We start from the raw sequence: 14,559 nt of genomic DNA, 5'->3' as shown, positions 1-14,559 counted from the left end.
TAGAGCTACCTTTGGACAGAAGACAGGCCAGCAGTGAAGAGACAGCTTCTGCCGGCAGGTAGCTTCAGCTTTCTCTGACTCCCATGTTGTAGGGGGCTGCCCTGCTGATGGAGAGGCAAAAGTGGTAAGAAAGCAAAGTCAACTGGTTATGGGTTTGCCCATCCTATTTTCTACGGAAAAGAGATACCAGGAAAGGAAGGGCTATGGATGTGAGGTTTCTGCATCTCCTGGGGGAAGGAGGAGAGGCAGCTCCTGGAAGTCATAGCCATGCTGACATGTTGATGTAAATCACATCAACAAATGTGTCAAAAGTCATACTGAGGTCTAAGGTTACTGTAATGAGTATTATCTTCTTCTTAGAGATCAGAACTTGAAGGAAACAAGCGTGAGCAAAATTGACTGATTGCTTCTTGCCGTGGGAAGGTGCTCTTGAGATCCTTTCCCTCTGTCAGACCTTATTCATTGTATCCAAGTAGATGCAGATCACATCCTCTCATACGGTTAGATAATTCTCAGGCTTTAAGAGATTATGAAAATATGGATTTGTGTTTTGCTCAAACTAGAAAATAGGTTATGAAGTCAAACCTTCCTCTGAAATTTCAGTGGTTGTGGTTCTCAAGACTTTGGATTGGTCGCTCTGACATACTTGCTGATATGATAGGCTAACAGAAATGTCTGAGATTATGTCTGGATTACACTTGAGTTTTTCTGGGACTCCTGGAAGGTGTTAACAAGGCAACTGCAGAAGCTGAAGTGGCAGGGAAAAATTAGGAGGGAAAGAAAAAGATGGAAATCTTAACTAGGCAAATGTTGCAAGGTTGAATCTTTTCAATATCCTGTAACCTAAATCTTCAACAAGTTATCCTGTGAAGCAGGTTAGATGTCTGTACGATAATTCCTCAGGTATCGTTCGCTGGTGCCTGCATTTCTGGAATAGCCTCCATACTGTAACTTCCACTATGGAAAAAAGCCATGTTCCTCAGAATGAGTAGTCTGGTAAAGGTTATTAGGCATAACGCTGGTGAGCCAGGTGATGTAGCATTAATGGCCTGTGAGATGCAAGAAGGCAGACTAGATGTTGAATCTCCTTTGAGCCTTCAGCTTTGAGTGTGGATGAGCAAGTAGGGGCATAGCTTAAAGCTGAGGCAATACATCCTGCAGATGACCAACAAATCTAACTTTTTGTAGGACAGAGAATTAAGCCCTTAATTTTAGCACCATGTGAAGTTGATTACAAATTTTATTAAACAAAACCATATTTTAGTTTGGTATCTGGTTGAACTTGTTTATTAGCAAGGCAGATTGGAAAGACATTTTTAAGAAATAGAATTAACAAGTTAATACTGCATAATTAATACTCACTAATAATTAACATGCACTACTGCAAGTATAGCGTGTGGTCATTCCCAAAATAAGCGCATCACAAAGCTTGTTTTGTGCTCCCAGCTGATACTATGTGTGTTGGTACCAGGCAGCCCCACCCAGACTTACATTAGCAATTGGTACAAATACATCAGTTGAAGAAAGCATAATCTCCCTGAAAATGGCTTGTAAGCACAAAAGAGCTGCGCTATATCTTATCATTGGATTGAGGAACATCAGGAGGCAATTTTGAACTTTCAGGAGGTGTCAGTTATTAGCCAGGACATTGATCAAGAAATTCATCAAGGGGCTGGTATGTCTTGGAGGTGGCTCCCCTCACACCTGGTGTTGAGAGTCTCTGCATAACTTAGGAAGGGATTTGAAAGTGATGTTTGTCCTTACCAAAAATACATGGGGTTGGTTGCCTTCTGCAGGCTGCATTGTAAGATGTTTTGCTGAGCTGGAGTCTTAGAATGTGGTGTATTGACGAGCTCATGCAAACAAGGAAGGGGGAGTAGATCTCTCTGAAATGCAATGGGAGATCCCCTTCCCCAGTAGGGATTTGGGGCCTACAGGAATATGTACTTTTCTTTAACCCAGGCTGGGTTCTTTCCACTCCATAATCCTTGCCTGCATGCTTGGGAGGGATGCATGCTGAGGAAGCTTCAATTCATTAGTCATCCTAAAATGTGCTAGTAGTACAGCTGTTCTTGCTGGAGGTGCACTGTTGAATATATTTTGTGTTAGTATTGCAGTATTACCCTTCCAAGTTGCACGCATAGTCACTAAATGGGATGTTTGGGAATAAATTTTCAGGCCATATAAGCTTTTGTTAAACCATAGCATTCCAATGCTGTAATTAGTATGTCAGCTAACAGACGTATCCAAAGACTTATTTACCATCCAGGCTGTTTTACATAGCAAGAGCCATGCTTTTGTGATCTCTGTTTATTTTTTATGGCAGTGCCTAAGGCCCAGCTGAGATCAGGGCCCTGTTGTGCGAGACATTTAGGCCTTGTTTCCAGAGAATGGAAGCCTACGTAAGGGACAGACAAAAGAAACACTGTTCAGATTTGAGTGGTGGGGGAGGGGAAGGGAAGTAACTAAGACTTGGAAACTGGGGAGGGAAAAAAGCCCTCCACAAAAAGAATTGATCTGGTTCTTAGTTCCCTTGCAGAGGACTCCTCAAAGCTGGACCAGCTCCCCAGCAGTAGGACCATCTTCTTTCTCAGCTTGCAGTGAACATACAGCCTCTGTGCTCCATCACTGACCTTTCCCAAAATAAGAAGGGGAAATCAGTGCATTCTGAGGAAAAGGGAAGGGGGGGGGGGGGGGGGGGGGGGAGGGGAAGAGGCCATCAATCTGCCAAGAGTGAGATCCTGAAAAGTACAAGGTTGCAAAATGCCTGAACTTGAGGTTCTCTATGACATTAGCATCAGAGCGGTGGGGGAACAGCAGCTGCCTGTGTAAAGAAAGGAGGAGATACACGGGAAGTATCGCACTTCCAGCGGAGTCTGGCCGGGGCGCTTACAGGCAGTCCAGCGTGTCCTCTTTTGGTAGCCTTGTAATGGGGAGAGGGAAGGGTTTAATCTTGCGTGCACTCACAGGGTAAGCTTAAGTGACTCCTGTTGAAAAGATAAACACTATGGCTCTATATCATCTGTCTAACAGGTTTAGGTAATCCCTTACTGTGCTGCATATTTATTTTAAATGGTGCTGCATTGTATAATGCCTGTGTGGTTGTAATGGAGGGTCTGCAATTCTCAGCTTTTTGCCCAAGGACAGCATTACTCTTGCCCTTGTTTCATGGTTGATTTATTCCTAATGGAAAGGAATAAGCCTCACAATGATATATTTATCTTGTCTCAGCTCTGTGAAATGTGTGGAGATTGACAGCTCTTCTGTATCTCACATCATTAATTTGCCTTGCTAACCTTTATTTAGCATCAGAAGATCAGCCTCACTGATTATTGCCAGCAAATCTGCGCTTAGTGCCTGCTCTGGCTCTGAATAAGCTTGAAGAGATGGAAAGGAGAGTCAGAAATTGAAAATGTTTAAATATTCTGACTTTGACTTACTGTACACTTAACAGTGCCTTCCTGGAGGCAGGTCAGCAACTGAGGTTGCCAGCAACCCAGCCTTTCTCTAATAAGGTGTTAATAGGAATGTTGCTATTGATGTTCCTGTAGTGCAGGACTTACTGAGGCGTTCCTAGTCTTTCCAGGCAGAGTACTCTGCTCTGAGTCTAGGCTGCCTTTCCAGTCTGTAAGGAGCAACAAAGCCTAATAAGTATCAGTCTTTAAAGTCAACATCCTAGGCGAGACAACCAAGCAAGATGCAGGGAGTTGATGTGCTTACTAACATGTAGCAAAAACCCTGCAAAGGTGCTTGAGCAAAGTGTGTAGCCTCGTTATTCAGAGGCCAAGCAAGAATGAGTAGAACCTAATGCTTAGTTGTCTGTGTGCAGAGTATTTTTTTGCAGTATAAGAGGAGTGCTTTTTTTGCTGCAGCAGGGGAAATGGGCATCTTATCAGAGGTTTTTGCCTCAGTAACTTTCCTATATTCACCTTTTCATGCTGCTGAGGCACCTTTTTGTTAGAGCTGAGGGAATCAGATACCCCAGTAATTCCTGCTTGCTTTTTGAAGTCTATGTGGATGAACTCAGTTATACCCTTCCTCAAGGTGAATGTCCCCTTCTGTTTCCACCTGCACAGGCTGTTCTCATTGTCTGGGTCTCCATGATGGAAAAAGATAAAAGGCAAGTCTTTTTCCCCGCTTTTTTTTTTTTTTTTTTTCTTCTTTGAGTTTTCCATAATCTTCTCAAAATGAGGCCAGTTCAGCTTTTTGCTGAACAAAATACAGTAACAAGTCTTAAGTTTCTAAATTCTAGAGAAGCCTGGAAGAACCCTTCAGAAAATCTTGAATTGGGTTTGTAATCTTTTCTGGGGAGTGTCAGTGATACTACTTGCCCACGTATGTCCTTGTTCAGTACAATGTAGTTCATTAATTGGCAGCCCACTAATGCACCGGCTGCTCTTGTAGCCTGCTATTCATCACTCTGGTGCTCATTTCCGAAGCTGTCATTTCCTGCAGCCTTGTGCAGGCAGCTCTTTGAGGCTCAGCTCCCAGGGTCACTGCAGAAACATGGTTTGAATGGAGCTCAGGAGAAAAGCAATGAAGCCATGTCGGAGGGAGAGCAGAGCATTCGGTTTGGCTTACATCAGTATTTGTGATAACATACCATCTGGGCTACAATCTTGCCAAATCTAGCTAATAAATAGAGCTGGACAGACGTTGTATTTTGACGGCAGAGCTTCAAGGAACAGCCGGAATATGGAAATGGCAATTTGTGAGGTGGTTATTCGAGTGCTGAAGAGCAGTGCTGCTCTGCACACTGTCCTGGGCACCAGCAAACTGAGGCACCTCAGTTCCTTTAGCAGGAGCACTGGGGTTCAGAAGGATCCCGTAAAATACATTTGTAAGAGGCAGTGTTTTAATCTGGTGGCTCAGCTGTGCTTCAGACTGAACTAGTATCCCTGTTTGGTTGCTTTATCCTCTGATTCCTGCTGGATATAGTATAGCCTTTATTCCTTGCTTCAAGCTCTTGTCCAGAGTTGTTCTGTTCTGTGATGAAGTAACCAGTCTGCTTCAGAGGTGGCAGATGTATTTTTGGCTGAAATATGGAATTCCTGTATGATTTTTGACTCTAGCACCTGGAATGGTGTTTGGTACTCTCTAGTCCACAGAGTCTCTTTTTCCTGATTCTGTGTGGTGCTGAGGGTTTCCCAGTAAGCAACTGAAACCACGTTCTCTACAGACTTCAGAATAAGAAATTAAAACAAAAGTGACTTTTGTCGATCTGTGCAGGAAGTAAATATTGGCTATTCTCTGCTGCCTGTGAATGCTGTTTCCTATCAGCTGGGGCTGGGGGTCTGTAACTTTTTTAAACCACTAGGAAGTAATTTGTAATCTTTGGACAAGATTACTATGAGGCCCTTTTGAAAGCTTATTCATGTTTTCCTAAAGAAAGCTTGGACACAAAATGTGTTTGTTTTAAGATTAAGTCCTGTGAATGTAAAGGAAATTACTTGTGAGCTGGACTGTTGCACCCTGTTGGCTGACCACAGAAAACACAACCCCACAACTGGTGATGACTATTAGAGAGTCTCCGTTGGCAACTAGGGCTGAGCTCCCCATGCCCGTCAGGCGGAAAGCCATCTGTTTGCATGCCTTTACTGTAATCAGTTGTTTGTGGTTCTGGAAAATCTGCTGCAGGAGCTGGCTGTGCTGGCGTAGCCTTTCTGAAGGCAGTGGGTTACTTGTCTGCTGCCACAGGCCAGGTTTGCCAACATGATTTCTGTACATTCTGTGCTGGAGTCCTCCTCTGTCCATGCCCCAGCCAAACCAACATGTAGCTGGGAGCCCTTGTAAATTACTGATTTTTTTAATATTTTTTTTTTTTGTAAACATGGTGCCTACAGTATCCCTTTGGCAGGTTCATTAAAACCTCGGATCTATAAATTGCAAACTTTAAATGATGGGCTACTGAGAAGGAAGTGGGGGAGGGTAGGAGACGGATTTATCATTCAACTTTCCTACCTAAGCTACATCTTCCTATCAGTAGAAACACTGAAAGAGATACAGGACAGAAATCCTTTTGGAAGCAGAAGATGAAGGACTCTAGCCTGTAATCGAACATGGAGGAAGGAAAGTGCCCCATGAACTCAAATGATCAGGGAAGCTGTACTGAAAGACATTAGCAGCAGTCAGTATCTCTGCTGGTCGACTTCTGGGATCCACTGCAGTAAAGAAACTTTGGGGAAAAGGAACGAAGAAAGGAAGATACTGCCCAGTGCCACTTGTTGCCTGCAGAGGCTTAATGCACATCTCTTTATACTGGCTGTTGAGTGTGTGTGCCCTCTAGCAATCTTAACTTGCCATGTGGTTACTAAAATCAGAAAGACTTCGTCTTTGAAGGATGTGTGTAAATCGCTTCCTAAAACAAAAAAATTGCAAGAAAAGGTGAAAATTATACATAATGCAACCAGAACTTGACGTCAGACAGGAAATTCTGTTTCCAAGCAGATCAAATGAAAAAGAAAATTTGCGATCAGTAAGCAGGTATTTTCTGTAATAACTCAGCTGATACTGTGGACTGGATGGTAGGACCATTCTGGCCTGTATACCAGTGCAAGTCTGTAACCTCTTGAAAGCCACTGGGCTATGGGTAGACCTTGTTTTACTCGTTACTGTACAGTACTCTGTGTTCACAGGCTAACAGCTGCAGCCAGGCTGCTTGCACAGTACAGCATGCCCACCTAAAGATGGCTTTGTTCCTTCTCATGATTGATGAGGTATTTCCTCTGAGTAAAGCACTCCCTCTTAGTTTCTTTTGTTCCCAAACTGAACAAAGGCTGTGAGCCACAAACACGTTGGGCTATATGGAATGCAGCTCACATTGCATACACAGTTTCACTGTTAGGTGTTCTTGAAATCAAGTAAAGCCGGAAGGGAAAGATTATTTTAAATTTATTTTTAGAAGGCATGAGGATGTTTGAGTCTTGGCAAACCCTTTTTTGCAACTTCTTGGGTGCTGACTGGCCTCTAGAACTGGATGACTTCATTGCTTTGTGGATTCTCTAAGTTCAGTGATCTTGGGATGCTGGCAAACACCTCGGGCATTGTTGGTTGTGTGTGTTTCAGAGTTGGCCATGGTCAGGTTTAGCAAATGATGCTTTCTTCTGCTTCTGTCTTGGGGAGCTCAGGGTACGTGACAGTTTAGGGGAAGCAGGTGACGTGGAGTGTGATGGGACTTGATCTGGGATTTACAGACAATGTCCAAGACTTTTCTGTAACTGTTAACATAATAAGTAGTGCGTTTCCTCCCTTGCTTTAAGGACACAACTTGTGTAATTTGTACTGGATTATGATGGCTTTGTGGATGTACATGCGAATTCTTGAAAATGTGTTTGGCAGATTCTTTCATTCCAGCTGTGTCAATACACAAATCTGAGGTCCTTTTTCAAACAGGGAGGGGAAGCCCCTGGGTAACAATTGGGCCATAGCAAATAGCTGCAGACACAGCAATCGGAGTTTGTAATTATCAGTTTGTGTTACCAGAACCCAAAGTTAAACTGTGTGCTTTACGTAAACAACTCCCTACATACACACATGCACACAAGTCACAATGGTCATAAGAGATAAATATGTACGTATTTTGCTGAATGTGCACCTCTGGAAGGCTTGTCATCTACTAGCTTATAAGATTTGAACAAATACAATAATGTATTTCCTAATTGTCTGATACTCTGAATATCCATCGTCTCTACTAGTGATGTAACCAATAAAGTATTAGAACTGAGTTGTATATTATCCAATTTTCTCTTTTCCCATGAACTTTTCCCATGTTCTGAACACTTCTGCTTTTTCCAGAAGTACAAGGAAACGTGGTTCCAATCACAGTAGAAAACTAGGGTAATATGTATTTGAATCAGAGGTCAGGGTGTGAATTTCCACATATATACATGTGTGTTTATGCATATAATGTGATGTGAAACTAATCCAAGCAAGCTAGATGTTTAAGCCAGAATCTGAGACACTTCGGGACTGTATCGAGTACTTACGTATACACCTAGCCAGCTGCTTTTGGTCCAGGAAAAACCTGTGTGGCAGCAATAACTAGGATATTTATTCACATGTAGTGGGCCCTCTGTGCCAGCTAGCTCTGCAACCACAGGAACTGGAGTACAGCAGCAAGGCGATATGCTAACAGCGCAGCTGAGAAGTCTCCATCTACCAATGCCACAAGATTAGTAGTAGGGGTGGAGGGAGAAGACAGACTGGAAGAATTAGGATAGCAAATCCATAACCATATAGACTTGAAACAACTAGTTGCCTTAATAGCTAGTCATTGCAGGAAAGAACTCCATTCTTTTTTTCATACATTACAGCACCAAACTCTGACATTCACTTTTATTTTCCTTGAACTCGGTAACACCTAAAGTAGTGCAGGGAATGCAATTCCCTGTGCTGCTGCGAAGTCCTAAGCTTTTGCAGTTGCTACCAAATATTGGTGGAGAACAGCAACAGTGGTCTTGGCTCTTGACCATTTGTTCCAACTTTTAGCTCCATAAGGCAAAGTACTCTTCTGTTAATAGCCAAAAAATGATATCAACAGAGTCCAGCCATCCAGAAGTCCCCACCTCCTGCTCCCCATCTTCTCCCTCACCTCAGGAAGCCACCTTCTCAAGTGTTTTTTTCATCACCAAATTGAGCAAAAACTGATGCAGCCTGTACTCTGAGAACACAACTCAGCTTTCAGACCCTCTCTAAGAAGGGAAAGAAAAGTGTTTCCTGTGGCACTCCATGTGTGCTTTGGGTTGTCGGGATTCCTAAGTGATACTCTTAAGAGTATCCTTAAGGTTGTGTTCCTATTATGTTTCTGTAGGGAATTCTGTAAATTTCAGTTGAATGCTAGAGCAAAGCACAGGAATGTGCAGCCTCTCTTCCTTCTTCAACATGTTCTTGCTTCACTAAATACTATAACTATTTCTCCAGTTTAAATATTTAGGGTAGTTTGCTGGGCAGAATGTAGCCTATGGCTGTGTGACTGCTGTTGAACAGCGGTCAGGTGTGTGGTTTCTAATGTATGCCCTGTTAGAAGTTGTGGCATATTTGGTACCAGGAGCAAAATGTTCGCTGCTTATTACATTTCAAATCTTAATTATTTGAAAAGCTCATGTTTATTAAAAAAAAAAAAAAGGCAGAGTTTTTGCATTTGTAATTCTTCTTTCCACTTGTAATCCTATGGTAGAAATCCTGTTTCATGACCCATGTGGAAGTTCAAATTTCCCATGCTGGGCTACAAGGAAATGAGTGACAGGTGTGATCGTTTTTCCTCTTTTCTTTCACGTGAGAAAGCTAGCAGCTCCACCCCATCACAGTGCTCAGGGGCTCTTGGGGTATTTCAGCAACAAATTTAAAAACCTCTTGGTGTTAAGCATTAACTTGGGATGTTAAGTTTTATTCCTGAGTTCTTAAAGCAGTACTCAATACCTAGAGTGCAACCCGTAGTAGTTGCAAGCAAGACTACAACCTTCAGTCTTGACTGTGAGAGCAGTTAGGAGTGACATTTGGGGTTGCAACACTGCAGAATGAGGCTCCCATGGGAAGTGGGGTTGGCCATACAAACCATGCTCTTAAACTGGCTGTGAGGATCATGACACATGGTTGAGCTGGAACCCTAGTATGTGGCCCAATCTGCTTTGGGTATGGCACATAAAAGGCTGAGAACCTGTGCTGTGGATCTTAATTGTGCTCAAGTAGGATGTCTGCCACAAGCACATCTTTCTTCTCGAGCATGTCTTTGTTTGAGCCCTACTTCCATCCTTAAAATGAGACAAACATTGCTTTGTGGTTGAGCGGTGGCTGCAGTGAAGTCTGCAGTGCACACAACCTAGGAAACATCATGTGTTTAAAGAGAAAAGCTGCCTTTAATATTTCACCAACTTTAATAATTCATCCTGAGATGACAGCTTTAGTCTGCTGTGCAGTGACTCACACACAGACTTCTGTACCCCAAACTATAGTCAGCTCCATGCTAGAAAGACATCATGCATATATTTCCATATTTAAAATAATGATGGCTCTTCTGTGAATCATAAGGACAAAATGCTTAGAAATCAGACACCGACCTTCATAAAAATTTGATGCTTTCAACCCAGCACCTTTGCCAAGTGTGTGGGACTGAAGGAGCCTTCTACAGAAAGCAGAGCCAGCATGTACAGTGATAGTGTCTAAACAGTGTGTGGACAGTGTAGTGAGTTCTTAGGAAGTGGGTGTGAGAATATGGTTACTGCATAAAATCCCTCTTGCAAAATGCTACTTCTGGTGCCTTTATATTTCTGCTTCTGCATATTCTTTGGAGGTCTGTTGGAGGCAATTATGACTGACTTCCTTTTGTGTATCAAATACACATGTACTGTGTAGGAAGAGCTCAAGGGGTGGAAAAAAAAAAGCACCTTCTTCTATGCAGCAATACTCTGACCTTAGCTTTTGCTCTTTTTTTTTTAAAGCATATGACATCTCTGAAGGAAGATATTAGCTGTTGGCATGAAGAGGTCTGTGCGCCAGGTCTGGAAGTGACCTGACTGCATCTAGTACTGCTTTGTAGGACAACTTAAGTTACTGGATTAAAAAAAAAAAACAAAAAACAACAAAACCGAGAGAGAGAGAGAGAGAGTTCCAAGGTAGAAGGACTTAAAACAGAGCAGCTCTTAACTCCAAAGAGCGCATGTCAAATGTACCAGACTGCTGCTTGAGTAGGATTTTTCTAAGACTCTTGAGAGGTAGAGTGTTTTTTAAGTAATTGTTTAGAAGACTGTGTAGTCCACTTATGCAGGAGAGATTCCCATTCCCTTTTACAGTGTTGCTATTCTTGTTTACTTTAGTAAAGTTCATAAATTGACAATCAAAGTTTACAGAGAAATTAATGGCTATGGGAGAATTAGAAACCACTGTTCAGCGTGATCCTGCTGGGGTTTTGTGTGTCTATTTTTTAAAGAGAATTGTAGCATCTTATGATTAGGCAGACTTGTACAGGAATAGCTAATTTTCCTGTTGTTGTGGAGAAAAGGATGATATTGAAGCATGGATGGGTGAGGATGCATGTAAACTTCAACAAAACTTGCGTATAAGATAGTCCTTTAGCTATGTTCTAGTAGTTTTCCATGGTGTGGGTTGTAGATAACACTTGCTTGTTTCTTTTGCTTTTTGTAAAGCCTTTTGGGGAGAGGGCTGGTGATGCAATTAAAAGCAAGAACATGATATTTAGAATCAAAGTATTTTTGTCACTTATTCATTCTCCAGTGTGACCATTCCATTTTTCAATCATCATCTTGCCATGTGTATGTATGCGTGGCAAGTGGAACCTTTTATATCTTGTTAACTGTTGTCACTCCATGCTGAAAATGCCTGAGAGTTATCAGAGCCTAGATGGACTCTGAGTGTAGAGAGATCTCGGCTATTGCAGGTAGGGATGCTGACCAAAGGGTCAACATATGTGGGGAGAAAATTGCACTTCTACCTTAAAAATTCATATTCTTGGATTAGTATTGAAGCAGGATTTAGAGTGATGCAGGGAAGCTGAGCTTGGTCTGGGCACAGTGGCTACAACTCCCTGTGTGCCTTCTGTGAGGCTCAAGCTTCCCTTGAGCCCTCATCAGGGATGAGGGCTGATGAGTGTCAGTCTAGACATCCATGCCACATGAGCTTGAGAGCTGTGTTTTGATGCCTGAGAGATAGGGGCATCTGTAAGGGTTAACTCAAGCTGTAAAGCACTGCCTAATTTTTACAGATGGTGTGAGTGCAAGAGCAAACCTCAGACTGGCTTGGCAATGCAGAGAGATAACTTTACATAATTCCATGCAGATGTTGCTGCAGAATGGTTTTAATAATGAGTTGTGAAGTGAAGCTCAACTCTAGCATAGAGGGAGAACTCAATAAATGCAATGTTTTGTTCTGTATTTCAAAAGGGAGTTTTCTAACAACATTTCTGTGCTGCTCTGTGTTGGGAAAGATGGCAGGGGAGGGGACAAGAGATAGCTTGCTCAATTATAGCCCTGGCTTTTTGTAAACAAAGGCCAGTCTGGCTAATTTGTCTGCAAACCATGAACCTGGGGTTGAGGGGTAAAACTGTGGAGGGACCAAATGGCAGCTGTCCTAATGCTTCTAGTGAGGGAATGGTACAGAGCAAGTACATCATGATCAGCTGGGCGGAGTTCTGCAGTTTGTGGCTGTCATGCACGGACTGCATTGTGGAACTTGTCTGCACTTCAGTCATTTTCTGGTAGGAGTGTGTCAGTTCTTGCACTGTGCTGTAATTTCCTTTCTGTAGGGTTATGGCTTAGATGTGCCATCGTAATTCAGATTTTCACCTCTTATGGAGTAAGCTGCCTCTGCAATGTTTGCTCAGCCACTCTGAGACCTTGCATGTCTTGCTTGTGAGCTGCCTCTGCAATGTTTGCTCAGCCACTCTGAGACCTTGCATGTCTTGCTTGTGAGCATCCATTTTTGACTTTTCTGCTTCTGGGAGGTGCTGCTGGAAGTTTCTCAGGCTTCTCAGTTGTTCAGGCTGTTTAAGTAGAACATTTTTTTTTTTTCCTGTGGGCATGCTATTCCAATGAGCTGCATTAAAGCCTTTCTTTTGTCCTCCTGAGAAGCAAGTGTGAAATGGGAGAAGAGAATTTCAGAGCAGGGGCTGGATTTTTTTCTGAACCTGGACAGATGCTGCTGATCTCTTAGTAGTTGTGGAGCTTTCTCATTTATACTTCACCTTGACACACAGGGTGAAGAATGATAACTTTCATGAGCTGTGTGGCGATTAGAAGCTTTAATCTTAGTGATGGCTTGAAGAATCAAAGTAACTTAAAACTTCACTTAGACTGTTACATGCTCCGTCCACACATTGTGATCGGTTTGGTTGCATTACTGGACTATAACCTACCTCAAATGTGACTTGGCCTCCAACTGGCACGTGGGATACTGTTCATAAGGTCGGTGGAGGTGTGAGGCTTCGCTGCTGAGGCCTTTCAGGAGCTGGGAATGGCAGTAGGGAGGCACAGTGATACTGGGGAGGCACATGTGGGAGTGAGGGGCTGCCTTATAGCCGGGAGCCCTGTTCAGAGGGATGGTGGCTCAGCTACCCCATGGCCCCAGACACGAGCCCTCAGACTCAGATGCGAGGCCATGATGCGTCGCAGTGAGCCAAACCAGAGGAGCTGTATTGCAACACGGGCTAGCACTGGGTCGGCGTCAAGCCTGTGTTATCCAGCCCTCCAAAGATGGTTTTACCATGGTTTGAGTTTGGCCCAAGCACACGTTTTTAAGTGTAGGCAAGTCCGGTTTTGTGCAATTGTGTTTAATTTCTTTCTGACAAAGAGTTTACATAAACTATTCCAGTCTAATTGATATCAGCTGAAAGAGTTGCTGACATTTTGTGCCTAATTATAAGTGTATGTTAAACTGTGTGTGCTACCCATGTCGATAAGTTACTAGTAAAATCAGGAGCAACCATGAAGATGTGTTTTTGAAACACTGTGGCAGATCCTGTGTGTTCGCTGCTGTGGGCTTCGTGGCAGGAGAATCCACCTCCTGCTGAGGGGGAATAACTAAATTTAAACTTTCCAACCATGAGCCTTGTGAAGCAAAGTTTCCAAACCTCTGCTGTGCCAGAAAATGGAAAGCCATGTCTGAGCTATGAGAGTAAATAAATAGAGCTACCTAGCAGCTGTGCGGTGGCCAGCGAGAGGTTTGTTGCTTGGGGCACATTGTCTCCCAGCCACAGGCCCCAGGGAGGAGAACATGGCTTTGTAACTACTGTTCTCTGGTAAAATCTTCCATGATGGGATTTGGAATGAACTTGAGTGACTTTTAGCGTGAATGTTTGAGCATTGTTTCAGCAGGTTGCTGCTCTTTTTTGGTTTTGTTTAAAGGAAGGTGCATGTGGCATGGCGGTGGAGCCCAGTGACGCTGGGCCCAGGGGTGCAGCCTCCCAGCTGTGGGAGGGCGGCCTCTGTCACACAGCTCAGGGCTTTGCCCCACCATAAACTAACTAGTTTTTGTGCCCCTGTTTACGAACCAAGCTGGCTTGTCCCTGCCTGTGATGAGCAAAGGCAGGCATGGGAGTCTCCTGTGAAATTTGTTTGGTTTATGGCAGCCATTAAAGTCTATAAACTGTTTTGAGGTGCATGTGCAGAAATAGCTATTTTCTCAACTCCCTTTTGGGGAGGCTGAAAGAAGACTGGTGTCAAACAATAGCTTGTATTGTCCTGAGAAAGCAATTTGCATTATTTGGGAGGCTGGGAGGTTGTAGAAAACAACATAAATGGTGTTTACCTGCTTGGCTTTTTGTTGTCCTGTGTCTTAATTCTGCCTTTACCTGAGTGGAGCAGAATCTAGTTGTGCTCACATCTGAGAGCAGCACACTCTTGGGTGAGTGATTCTACTTCAGTGGAGGATTCTGTAAGTCAGTGTAGCCAAGCAAGAAAGCAGGCAAGGCTAGTTATGGTTAGGATGCTTTAGGGCTGGTATTATTTAGGTCCCATATGAGCCAATAAAGAGGGCTCACCTATATTCTTATTTGTCTACACGTGGATGTGACCTAAAGGTTATATCTGTATAGTTGGTGAATACTCCACA

General features: G+C 43.2%; 1 protein-coding gene across 4 annotated transcripts in view; it reads left to right on the top strand.

Moving 5' to 3' along the window:
* The window catches only part of SH3PXD2A (SH3 and PX domains 2A), a 272,105-nt gene that overhangs the window by 216,890 nt on the left and 40,656 nt on the right, over window positions 1–14,559 (top strand). The window lies entirely within an intron of this gene.

The sequence above is a fragment of the Falco peregrinus genome, chromosome 1 (assembly GCF_023634155.1).
Source record: "Falco peregrinus isolate bFalPer1 chromosome 1, bFalPer1.pri, whole genome shotgun sequence".
Taxonomy (NCBI): Eukaryota; Metazoa; Chordata; class Aves; order Falconiformes; family Falconidae; genus Falco; species Falco peregrinus.
The sequence above is the reverse complement of the archived record's forward strand: the minus strand, read 5'-3'. Positions and strand labels throughout refer to the sequence as shown.